Raw genomic sequence first — 12,843 nt, forward strand, 5'->3', positions numbered from 1 at the left:
AGAAGAAGTTGTATGTGCTTTGGAGGAAAGGACAGGCATCTTGGGTGGACTACAGGGAGGAAGTGAGATTGTGCAGGGAAAAAATCAGGAGGGCCAAGGCCCAACTAGAAATAAAACTCGCTAAGTCTGTGAAAGACAACAAAAAGTCTTTCTACAAATAGATTAACAGGAAAAGGAGGACGAGGGAGAATATCCAGTCTCTATTGGATGCAGAAGGAATAATGGTGACAGGCGATAAGGACAAGGCTGAGGTACTTAATGCCTTCTTCGCCTCAGTCTTTAATAGCAAAGAAAGTTGTTCCTTCTGTTTACAAACCCAAGAGTTAGAGGAGCAGAATGAGGCTCCTGTGATCCAAGAGGAGGCGGTTAGAGACTTGCTTGCCCAGCTAGACTCCCACAAGTCTATGGGGCCGGATGGGATCCACCCAAGAGTATTGAAGGAGCTGGCGGATGTCCTTTCCAAACCCCTATCCATCATCTTCCAGCGGTCCTGGCTGACTGGGGAAGTTCCACTAGACTGGAGGCTGGCTGATGTTGTGCCCATCTACAAGAAGGGTTGCAGAGAGGATCCGGGGAACTACAGGCCTGTCGGTCTCACCTCAGTGCCGGGGAAAGTCATGGAACAGGTAATCTTGAGTGCTATCATGAAGCACATGCAAGAGAACCGGGTGATCAGGCCCAGTCAACATGGGTTTACAAAAGGCAGATCTTGCCAAACTAACCTGATCACCTTCTATGACAAAATTACTCGACTACTGGATGGGGGAAAGGCTGTGGATGGAGTCTTCTTGGACTTCAGTAAAGCCTTTGACACAGTTTCTCACAGCATTCTGCTTCAGAAACTGTCAGCCTCTGGCCTGGACAGGCGCACACTCTCCTGGGTTGAAAACTGGTTGGATGGCCCAGAGAGTGGTGGTCAATGGAGTTAACTCCAGCTGGAGGGCAGTCACAAGTGGGGTTCCCCAGGGCTCACTGCTGGGTCCAGCCCTGCTCAATGTCTTTATCAATGACCTGGATGAAGGCATTGAGTGCACCCTCAGCAAGTTTGCAGATGACACTAAGCTGGGAGGAAGTGTGGATCTGCTGGAGGGTAGGGAGGCTCTGCAGAGGGATCTGAACAGGCTGGACTGCTGGGCCGAGACCAATGGGATGAGGTTTAACAAGACCAAATGCCGGGTCCTGCACTTGGGGCACAACAACCCTATGCAGTGCTACAGACTGGGGGAAGAGTGGCTGGAGAGCTGCACGGAATAGAAGGACCTGGGGGTGCTGGTTGACAGCCGACTGAACATGAGCCAGCAGTGTGCCCAGGTGGCCAAGAAGGCCAACGGCATCTTGGCTTGTATCAGAAATGGGGTCACCAGCAGGTCCAGGGAGGTGATTCTCCCTCTGTACTCGGCACTGGTGAGACCGCACCTCGAGTACTGTGTTCAGTTCTGGCCCCTCACCACAAGAAGGATGTTGAGGCTCTGTTTGGTGTCCAGAGAAGAGCAACAAAGCTGGTGAGGGGCTGGAGAACAAGTCTTACGAGGAGCGGCTGAGAGAGCTGGGGTTGTTTATCCTGGAGAAGAGGAGGCTGAGGGGAGACCTTATTACTCTCTACAACTACCTGAAAGGAGGTTGTGGAGAGGAGGGAGCTGGGCTCTTCTCCCAAGTGACAGGGGACAGGACAAGGGGGAATGGCCTGAAGCTCCATCAGGGGAGGTTCAGGTTGGATATCAGAAAAAAATTCTTCACAGTAAGAGTCATTGGGCGCTGTCAGAGGCTGCCCAGGGAGGGGGTCGAGTCACCTTCCCTGGAGGTGTTTAAGGAACGGGTTGATGAAGTGCTGAGGGACATGGTTTAGGGAGTGTTAGGAATGGTTGGACTCGATGATCCAATGGGTCCTTTCCAACCTTGTGATTCTGTGATTCTGTGATTATTGGCTCATGTTGAGTTTTTCATTTGTCAGCACCTCAAGTCCTCAGGAGTTCCTCAGGGCTGCTCCCAATCCATTCTCCAATATTGCCATTAGCCCATTGTCCTGGCTAATTTATGCATGCCTTGCTCATGTCCCTCAGGGTGTGCAGCAGGCCATGTGTCTCAGCATTGTCTCCTCACAGCACTTGACATCAATGGGGTGGCAATTGTTCACCTCCCCTTCCCCTGCCTTCACAGCCTGAGACTGTGTCCTGCTGTAGGACATGCAATGAAGCCTCTTGTGATGTGCTCAGGTTTGCAGGGAGGAACAGTTACTGCCTGTGACAAAATATAGGGCAGGTCCAGATAAAGATCTAAGAAACCACAGAAGATATTGACGCTCCCCCAACCGCAAGGCTGCAAGAGCTCACGCTCTGTTGAAGCTTGTAAAGGCAAACGAAACCATGACATCTGCATATCTTTCCAAAAGTGCACCATGGTTGTGCCTCAGCCCAGCACAGCTCCCTCTTTCTCCCATACCCACAGTGCCCAAGGAGTGGTGTCATCCCTCATGTCTGCTGCACAGCCCAGCCTTGCCTCTCGCTTGGGGGTTCTGTCCATGTGCAGGTATTTGCAGCGGAGGAGGTGGATTCTGCATCCCTGACCATCGTGGTGGAGATGCCACAGTGTGGGAAAGATCATAGAATCATAGAATCATCAGGTTGGAAAGGACCCACTGGATCATTGAGTCCAACCATTCCTAACACTCCCTTAAACCATGTCCCTAAGCACTTCATCCACCCGTTCCTTAAGCACCTCCAGGGAAGGTGACTCGACCACCTTCCTGGGCAGCCTCTGCCAGTGCCCGATGACCCCTTCAGTGAAAAATTTTTTCCTGATGTACAACCTGAACCTCCCCTGGCAAAGCTTCAGGCCATTCCCTCTTGTCCTGTCCCCTGTCACTGGGGAGAAGAGCCCAGCTCCCTCCTCTCCACAACCTCCTTTCAGGTAGTTGTAGAGAGTAATAAGGTCTCCCCTCAGCCTCCTCTTCTCCAGGATAAACAACCCCAGCTCTCTCAGCCGCTCCTCGTAAGACTTGTTCTCCAGCCCCTCACCAGCTTCGTTGCTCTTCTCTGGACACTCTCCAGAGCCTCAACATCCTTCTTGTGGTGAGGGGCCCAGAACTGAACACAGTACTCAAGGTGTGGTCTCACCAGTGCTGAGTACAGAGGGAGAATAATCTCCCTGGACCTGCTGGTCACACCGTTTCTGATCCAAGCCAAGATGCCATTGGCCTTCTTGGCCACCTGGGCACACTGCTGGCTCATGTTCAGTCAGCCGTCAACTATTATCCCCAGGTCCTTCTCCTCTCTGCAGCTGTTCAGCCACTCTTCCCCCAGTCTGTAGCACTGCATGGGGTTGTTGTGCCCCAAGTGCAGGACCCGGCATTTGGTCTTGTTAAACCTCATGCCATTGGCCTCAACCCAGCAGTCCAGCCTGTTCAGATCCCTCTGCAGAGCCTCCCTACCCTCCAGCAGATCCACACTTCCACCCAGCTTAGTGTCATCTGCAAACTTGCTGAGGGTGCACTCAATGCCTTCATCCAGGTCATTGATAAAGACATTGAACAGGGCTGGACCTGCATGGGACCTCAGAGGGAGGTTTTCTCAGTGCGTTCTTGTGTGCATGGACTCTGCAAGTCAGAGTGATTTTCTCTCTTGTCAAGGGAAGCGTTCACTTCCCCTCTTAACCACGTATAAGCACCCAAGGAGCACCGGGCCCTCTGCTGTCTTTTGTGGGAAATGTTCCTGGAGCCCTTCCATGGAATCATAGAATCATTTGGTTGGAAAAGACCTTTGAGGTCATCAAGTCCAACTGTACCTGTCCACTACTAAACCATCTCTGAGCACCTCATCCACCCATCTTTTAAACCTCTCCAGGGATGGAGACTCCAACACTGCCCTGGGCAGCCTCTGCCAGTGCCCAGGAACCCTTTCAGTGAAGACATTTTTCCTGATGTTTAATCTGAACCTGCCCTGGTAAAACTTCGGGCCATTTCATTCAACTCCATCTCAGTTGCCACTCATCCATCTGCCTGAAGTGCCTGACGCCCAAGGGCAGGGCTGGGGCTCTGCGCCCTGCACACAGCCTGGGGCAGGCAGGGCTCCCACAGCACCCGGCATCGCCCTGTGTTTCACCTTCTGTGCCACTGCTTGTACCCCTCCGGTCTGAACCCCACTGTGGTGGGTGCTGCAGGGACACTGCCATCTTCAGCCCTGGGATCTTGTGTGGACTCTTAGAAACACAGAAAAGAACCTTGGAATGGTTTGGATTGGAAAGCACCTCAAAACCCATCCAGTCCCACCCTCTGCCATGGGCAGGGACACCTCCCACTGGATCAGGAGCTCAAAGCCCCAAGCCCTGGCCTTGAACCCCTCCAGGGATGAGGCAGCCACCACTGCTCTGGGCAACCTGGGCCAGGGCCTCCCCACCCTCATCGTGAAATATCTCTTGCTAATGTCCAATCTAAACCTCCCTTCTTGCAGCTCAACCCCATTCTCCCTGGTCTTCCCCCTGCACTCCCTGATCCAGAGCCCCTTCCCAGCTTTCCTGGAGACTCTTTCAGCACTGCAAGCTGCTCTAAGGTCTCCCCACAGCCTTCTCTTCTCCAGGCTGAACAACCTTTACTCTCTCAGCCTGTCCTTGTACACGAGGTGGTCCAAGCCCTCGCATCATCTCCATGGCCTCCTCTGGCCTCACTCCAACAACTCCATGTCCTTCCTATGCTGAGGACTCCAGAACTGGACACAGGGCTCCAGGTGGGGTCTCACCAGGACAGAACAGAGGGGCAGAATCCCCTCCCTCACCCTGCTGGTCTCACTGGTTTGAATGCAGCCCAGGACATGGTTGGTTTCTGGGCTGTGAGCTCACGTTGCCAGCTCATGTTGAACTTCTCCTCCCCCAGCACCGAAAGTCCTTCTCCTCAGGACTGCTTTCAATCTGTTCTCCCACCAGCCTGTAGTTGTGCTTGGGATCAGAAAGGCTGTATCATCCATTCCAGCTGGTCTGGGCTGTTGGGCCCAAGTGTTCCTATTCTTCTAGGACTTGGTTGGTGCCCGCCAATAGGTCCACCAACACCACCACCTCATCCCTGGTGGTCTAGTGGTCAGGATTTGGCACTCTCACTGCCACGGCCTGGGTTCGATTCCCAGCCAGGGAAGGGGTTCCATGTGGTCAGTGCAAGACATAACCTTTTCCTGGGTGCCTGCACTGCCCTTGAGCAGCTCCTGAGTTCAGCAGAGGGTTCAGGAGCTCCCACACATGGGATTGGATGAGTTTTTAGCACTGAAGCAGCCTCCTGTCCCCCGCTGCCATCAGGCTGTACCCAACAGCAGAAAAATACTCTGGAGTTGGAGTGGATCGACAAGTTTGTACCAGTTGGGAGGAGAAAAGTGACCTTGGTGTGGGTTTGTAGGGAGCAAAGAGACCCAGATGTGGGGCTGTAGGGAGCAAGATGACCCAAGTGTGCGGATCTAGGGACAGGGTGGTCCAGATGTGGAGCTGAAGGGAGTAAAGTGACCCAGATATGGGACTGTAGGGCGCAGGGTGACCTGGCTGTAGGGGTAGGGTGACTTTGATGTGTGGGCGGACAGGATTTCTCCCTGTGACAGGGCTGCTCCTCTGAACCCCGTCTTGCCCCTCTCCTAAAGGGAAGATGTCCCTGGCATCTTGGGGACTTGGGACTATGCAATGTCCCTGGATGAGGAGAGATAGGACCATGTCCGTCTGTCCCTCCCAGGGACAGGAGGTTGGGGGCTGCAAGTAAAAGCTCCCGCTGTGAGCAGGATTTGAACCTGCGCAGGGAAACCCCATTGGATTTCAAGTCCAACGCCTTCACCGCTCGGCCATCACAGCAGCTTGTCCAAAGGGTCTCTGTGGAAGCAACAGCCGTCATCCTGCCCCAGGGGACACAACAGGGCCTAATCCCACCCTGGGTTCTCTGTTCCTGAGCTATGCTGCACACCCAGCACAGGTCCTGCAGTCACTGCTGCCACCTGCCCTGAGCAGGACAAAGGCTGATGCAGAAATCAGCATCCCAGCAGTGTTGGGAGATGAACCAAGCACCTGTCACATCAGCAGTGGTGACATTGCAGAGGGGCACGGTGAAAGCTCTGTGTCTCATCTCATCTCCTCCTCTCCAATAGAAAGTCTGTCCCTCAATGACCATCCTGAACAAGAGGAGACTGAGGGGAGACCTCATCGCGCTCTGCAGCTTCCTCGAAAGGGGAGGAAGAGGAGCAGGCGCTGAGCTCTTCTCTCTGGTGACCAAGGACAGGAGCCGAGGGAATGGCAGGAAGCTGTGCCAGGGGAGGGTTAGGTTGGACATGAGGAAAAGGTTCTTCCCCAGAGGGTGGTGGAGCCCTGGAAGAGCTCCCAGGGAAGCAGTCACAGTGCCAAAGCTGACAGTATTCCAGAAGCGTTTGGCCAAGGCCATCAGTGCCACCGTGTGAATGTTGGGGTTGTCCTGTTCAGGGACAGGGATTGGACTTCATGACCCTAGTGAGTCCCTTCCAACTCAGGACATCTTATCATACTGTGAACCTCCTCTCCCAGTCTGGGAACACTCCAGCCTCCTCCATGCCCTTCTACCCCCAACACACATGAATTTGGCTCCGTGAAAAGAAGTGTGGAGTTCACTGAGGCAGCCTGACACAGACTGGGCAGGGTTTTGTCCCATTGCTGGCAAGACAATGTTGCAGACTTGTGTGATTTTCACCAGTTTAGAATCTTAGAGTCAAGGAACGGTTTTGGTCAGAAGGGACCTCAAAACCCATCCAGTTCCAACACCCTGCCATGGGCAGGGACACCTCCCACTGGATCAGGGAACTGCACAGAGCGATGAGGTCTCCCTTCAGCCTCCTCCAGACTAAACAGACCCAGGTTCCTCAGCCACTCCCAGAGCCCCAGCACTCCAGACCCTTCCACAGCTCTGTTCCCTCCTCCAGACGTGCTCCAGCCCCTCAAAGTCCTTCTTGGAGTGAGGGGCCCAAAACTGAACTCTGAATTGGATGTGTGGCCTCATCATCACCAAGTACCGGGGGCCAATCCTGCCATGCTCCTGCTGCCCACCCCATGGCTGATCCAAGCCACGATGCTGTTGGCCTTCTTGGCCACCTGGGTCACTTCTGGCTCACGTTCAGCTGTTGTTGACCTTGTAACCCCAGGGCCTTTTCCACCAGGCACCTTTCCAGCTGCTCTTCCCCAAGCCTGGAACATTGATGGGGCTCTTGTGTTCCAAGTACAGGAACCTGGCACCTGGCCTTGTTGAATCCCATCCCATTGTCCAGGTTCCTCTGCAGAGTCTTCCTGCCCTCCAGCAGATTGACACCCCGTGCTCAAATTGGTGTCTGCAAACCAGCTAAGGGGAGACTCAGGAGAAAGGTTAAGCTTTAATTCATGCCTTTCTGACATCCGAATTTCCTTCTCTCTCTTCCAAGTGCCGTGTTCAGAGCTGGGAGATACATTCCCTGAATATCCTGGAGTGCCTGTGTGTTCAGGTTAGAGTAGGGCACAGGAGCAGATAGCCTTCAGATCTGGAAGGCCAATAACATGTCCACTGGCACAGGGAGTAAAGATGAGGTCTGTGATCTGGAATGAGCTGCTTCTCCATAGTCCTTTTGAGCACAAAGTACTGTGAATTGTGTATCCAAACAACTCTTGTTGAAGTGAGGTTTCATTTCAGGGAAAGGATTCAAACATCCTTCAGTTGGCAAGTGGAGGAACCTGGAGGGACCAGACCTGAGCACAAAGAAGTGCATGTTAGTGGAGCCCGGAAGGAGGGGTTTGGAGGGGTGTACATTGCATTAGGAAAGGGCGATGGGTGGGAAGGGATGGTCCAGACCCAAATGAAAAGACCTAGAGAGGACCAGAGGGGAAGCAGAGGGACGTGGACAGCAGTGGTACCCAAACAGAGGAGCTTGGAGGGGACCAGAGCATGAAAGGTAGGTCTGAAGGGGTTAAGGAGAGCAAAAGCTGTTGCCTGGAGAGCTCTGAAGCCCAGGCAGAAAAGCCTGGAGGGGACCATATCCCAGCTGGTCCTTGCAGCCTGGCTGGACTCCGACTCCTGTTGCAGTGGCCAGAATTCCCACAACAATTCTCAGAGTTTGGTTTTTTAATTTGCTGTTGAATATTTTCCTTCTCTGATCTCATGTCATCAGCAGTGAACACCTTGTGATATTTACAGACAAAATAACCTTGCCTGACGGAAAGAACAGGATGTGTTTGTAGACAAGTGTGGGTTCAACAGAGACCTGACAGCTCTTCTGTTGTAATAAATTACACTTTTCAATATTATGCAATGCAGAAAACAGCAAGGTCTGTCATGAGGCAGATCTTTCTCTTTTTCCTAGAAATGCTCAGACCATTGCTCACAAGGTTTCAGCCTTTGGAGTTTCATATTTCAGAAAATCACACCTGCCTTGCACGGGTGCTGTCTTTGCTGGACCTGGCACATGGTGGTCACTGTTCTGTGCTGGATCCGTTACCTGGTGCTATGAATCATAGAATCATAGAATCACCAGGTTGGAAGGCACCCACTGGGTCATTGAGTCCAACCATTCCTAACACTCCCTAAACCATGCCTCTAAGCACCTCGTCCACCCGTCTCTTAAACCCCTCCTGGGAAGGTGACTCCACCCTGGGCAGCCTCTGCCAGTGTCCGATGACCCCTTCCATGAAAAGTTCTTTCCTGATGTCCAGCCTGAACCTCCCCTGGCAAAGCTTGAGGCCATTCCCCCTTGTCCTGTCCCCTGTCACTTGGGAGAAGAGCCCAGCTCCCTCCTCTCCACAACCTCCTTTCAGGTAGTTGTAGAGACCAACAAGGTCTCCCCTCAGCCTCCTCTTCTCCAGGCTGAACAACCCCAGTTCTCTCAGCCGCTCCTCATAAGACTTGTTCTCCAGCTCCCTCACCAGCTTCGTTGCTCTTCTCTGGACACACTCCAGAGCCTCAACATCCTTCTTGTGGTGAGGGGCCCAGAACTGAACACAGTACTCAAGGTGCGGTCTCATCAGTGCCGAGTGCAGGGGCAGAATAACCTCCCTGGACCTGCTGGTCACATCGTTTCTGATCCAAACCAAGATGTCATAGGCCTTCTTGGCCACCTGGGCACACTGCTGGCTCATGTTCAGTCGCTGTCAACCAGGACTGCCAGGTCCTCCTCCATGCAGTTTTCTAGCCAGACTTCTCCTAGTCTGTAGCACTGCACAGGGTTGTTGTGCCCCAAGTGCAGGACCCGGCATTTGGCCTTGTTAAACCTCATCACATTGGTCTCAGCCCATCGGTCCAGCCTGTTCAGATCCCTTTGGAGCCTCCCTACCCTCCAGCAGATCGACATTTCCACCCAGCATAGTGTCGTCCACAAACTTACTTAGGGTGCATTTGATCCCCCCATTCTATCCCTTCATTCGATCCCGGTCATTGATAAAGACATTGGATCTGGACCCAGCACTGCGCCCTGGGGGACATCGCTTGTAACTGCCCTCCAGCTGGAGTTATCTCCATTGACCACCACTCTCTGGGCCCAATCATCCATCCAGTTTTCCACCCAGGAGAGTCTGTACCTGTCCAGGCCAGAGGCTGACAGTTTCTTCAGCAGAATGCTGTGAGAAACTGTGTCACAGTGTTTACTGAAGTCCAAGAAGACTACAGCCACAGCCTTTCGCTTATCCAGTAGTCGAGTCACTTTGTCACAGAAGGCGATCAGGTTAGTTTAGTAGAACCTGCCTTTCGTGAACCTATGTTGGCTGGGCCTGATCACCGGGTTCTCTTGCATGTGCTGTATGGTAGCACTCAAGATCACCTGTTCCATGACTTTTCCCGGCACTGAGGTCAGACTGACAGGCCTGGAGTTTCCTGGGTCCTCCCTCCGACCCTTCTTGTAGGCGGGCATAACATCAGCCAGCCTCCAGTCCAGTGGAACTTCCCCAGTCAGCCAGGACCACTGGAAGATGATGGAAAGAGGTTTGGCAAGCATGTCTGCCAGCTCCCTCAATACTCTTGGATGGATCCCATCTGTCCCCATAGACTTGTGATTGTCTAATTGGGCAAGTAAGTTTCTAACCGTCTCCTCTAGGAACATGGGAGCTTCGTTCCGCTCTTCTAACTCCTGGGTATGTACACACAGGGAATAACTTTCCTTACTACTAAAGACTGAGGCAAAGAAGGCATTAAGTACCTCAGCCTTGTCCTCATCCTTTGTCACAGTTGTTTCCTTTGAATCCAATAAGGACTGAATATTCTCCCTGGTCCTCCTTTTTTTGTTAATGTATTTATAGAAAGATTTTTTGTTTTCTTTCACTGACTTGGCCAATCTGAGCTCTAGTTGGGCTTTAGCCCTCCTGATTTTAAGTCTGCACGATCTCACTTGCTCACTGTAGTCTACGCAACCCAAGACACCTGTCCCTTCTTCCAAATTTCATAGACATTCCTCTTCTTTTTGATGTCCACCCAGATCTCCCTGCTCAGCCAAGCTGTATTTTTCCCCGCCGGCTCATTTTCTGGAACACGGGGACGGCTTGCTCCTGAGCTGCTAGAATTTCCTTCTTGGAGTGTACCCAGCCCTCGTGGGCTCCCTTGCCCTTAAGGACTGTCTCCCATGGGACTTCATCAACCAGCCTTCTGAACAGTCCAAAGTCTGCCCTCTAGAAGTTCAATGTGGCCATTCTTCTACCCCTCCTCCTCATCTCGCCCAGAACTGAGAATTCTATCATCTCATGACTTTGCCCCAGGCATCCTCCAACCATCACATGCCCTTCAAGGCCTTCTCTGTTCACAAACAGTGGGTCCAGGAGGGCACCTTCCCTTGTCGGCTCTTCTACCAGTTGTGTGAGGAAGTAGTCATCCACACACTCCAGAAACCTCCTAGACTGCTTCCTCTCCACTGTATTGTACTTCCAGCAGACATCCAGAAGATTGAAGTCTCCCACAAGGACAAGAGCTAATGAACTTGAGACTTCCCCCATTGTTTATAGAAGAGCTCATCAGCTTCTTCTTCTTGGCTGGGTGGTCTGTAACAGACTCCCATCACAATATCTGCCTTCTTGTGGGCTCCTCTGATTTTTACCCACAGGCACTTGATCCTGTCATCACCATAATTGAGCTCGAGGGTATCAAAGCACACTCTAACATAGAGGGCTACCACCTCTCCTACGCTTCTTGTCCTGCCTGAAGAGTTTATATCCCACCATAGCAGCACTTCAATTACATGAGTCATCCTACCATGTTTCCATGATGGCAACTATATCGTAGTCTCCTTGCCCTACAATAGCTTCCAGTTCCTCCTGCTTATTGCCCATGCTGCGTGCATTGGTGTAAATGCACTTGAGCTGGGCTGATAATCCCTCCCCTCTCATAAGGGGAATAGTGTTCATTCCCAAATGACTGGTGCTTGGATTGTCTAACCCACCAGTGCCAGTTACATCCTGGCATGCATGCATGCCAGGAGATGCATTCAGCATAGTTCTGTAAACCTGGAGTGGTTCTTCCATGCCACTATGCCCTGGACAAGGACAGTTTTGGCTTGTCCAGGCTGTTGGCTTTCAGTAGTGTGCAAATGAATCCATAGTTTGAAATAGAGGGAAAAGGTGCCATTAGCAGGTGAAGAAGCAGCTTTGAAAGCTTGTGGTTCACGCCTGCATTTTACTAGCATAGCTGAGTCTCTGTCACGAAAATGGGCACTGAAAGACCTTGCAGGAAAACCAGAGGCATGTCGAGCAAGGAAGTGGATGAAGTTGCTTTTTGCCATTAGGTTGGGAAATAAGGAATGGAATAATCAGCTCTTTCTTCTTTTGTGTTGCTTAAGTTTAATAATCTTTTTCCTACAGCTAATGCTTAATCGCATATTTAGCAAACATCATCATTGGGCACATAGCTACAGGTTGCTAGATTTACTCTAGGATTTACAGATCATGACCTGCAGTCTAGATAGCAATGCTGAGAAGTGATGTCATATCAGGAACCTGAACGAGAAGAAATCTGAAAATTCTGATCAATCAGAGAGCAGATCTGACGGAGGAACTTGCTGCTGAGTAGGTTTGGTAGATGACCCTGGACTTTGTGCTGGTGAGGCCATGCCTCGAACCCTGGGTTCAGTTTTGGGCCCCTCGCTCCAAGAAGGACATTGAGGGGCTGGAGTACATCTGGAGAAGGGAGCGGAGCTGGGGAACGGTCTGGAGCCCAGGGGTTCTGGGTTGGGCTAAGGGACTCAAGGCTGTTTATCCTGGAGAAGAGGAGGCTGAGGGGAGGGAGACCTTGTCACTTTTGAGGTTGCTTTTGCTTTTGGGTTTGGATTTCTCTTTAGGGAAGTGATACTGATGTCATATTTCATGGAATCACAGAATGGTTTGGGTCAGAAGGGACCTCAAAGCTCATCCAGTTCCAACCCCTCTTTCATGGTCAGGGACTACCTTCGACTGGATCAGGTTGCTCAAAGCCTCATCCAACCTGGTCTTGAACACCAACCTGACCTTCACAAACCCTTTTTTCCCATATCCGAAATGATACGTGTTTGTTATCAGTTTCCTTTCTCATCTTTTCTTTTTATTTGTTTTGGCTTAATAAGAAATGTGACAATATTTGAACAGCAGGAAGGACTGGCTACCTATCCTGGTGAGATTAATGTGGATGATTACCAGCAAGAAGTCAGCATTGTCTTTGAGATCAGCCTGACTGATAGCAAAGAATTAAATTATCTCTTCTACCTTCCTGTTTGCCCACTGAAGCACAACCCTCTTCCCGACAGTGTAGCTGGTGTAATCTAAGGTGAAGTGCTCAACTGACCCAACGCTACATTCCTTTCTGCCTATTTCAGGATGGAATCTCCCACGAGGAACCTGATATGAAGGTGTCTCTGCCCATGGAAGGGGATTGGAACTGGATGGGTTTTG

The 12,843-nt window shown here is 51.7% G+C and overlaps 2 non-coding genes across 2 annotated transcripts; one reads left to right on the forward strand and one right to left on the reverse strand.

Moving 5' to 3' along the window:
* Positions 1 to 5,047: 5,047 nt before the first annotated feature.
* Positions 5,048 to 5,119, forward strand: TRNAE-CUC (transfer RNA glutamic acid (anticodon CUC)). The gene has a single exon. It is a non-coding gene; the product is annotated as a tRNA-Glu (tRNA).
* Positions 5,120 to 5,732: 613 nt separating this feature from the next.
* On the reverse strand, positions 5,733 to 5,814 carry TRNAS-UGA (transfer RNA serine (anticodon UGA)). The gene has a single exon. It is a non-coding gene; the product is annotated as a tRNA-Ser (tRNA).
* Positions 5,815 to 12,843: the final 7,029 nt, after the last annotated feature.

The sequence above is a fragment of the Cuculus canorus genome, chromosome 20 (genome assembly GCF_017976375.1).
Source record: "Cuculus canorus isolate bCucCan1 chromosome 20, bCucCan1.pri, whole genome shotgun sequence".
Lineage (NCBI taxonomy): Eukaryota > Metazoa > Chordata > Aves > Cuculiformes > Cuculidae > Cuculus > Cuculus canorus.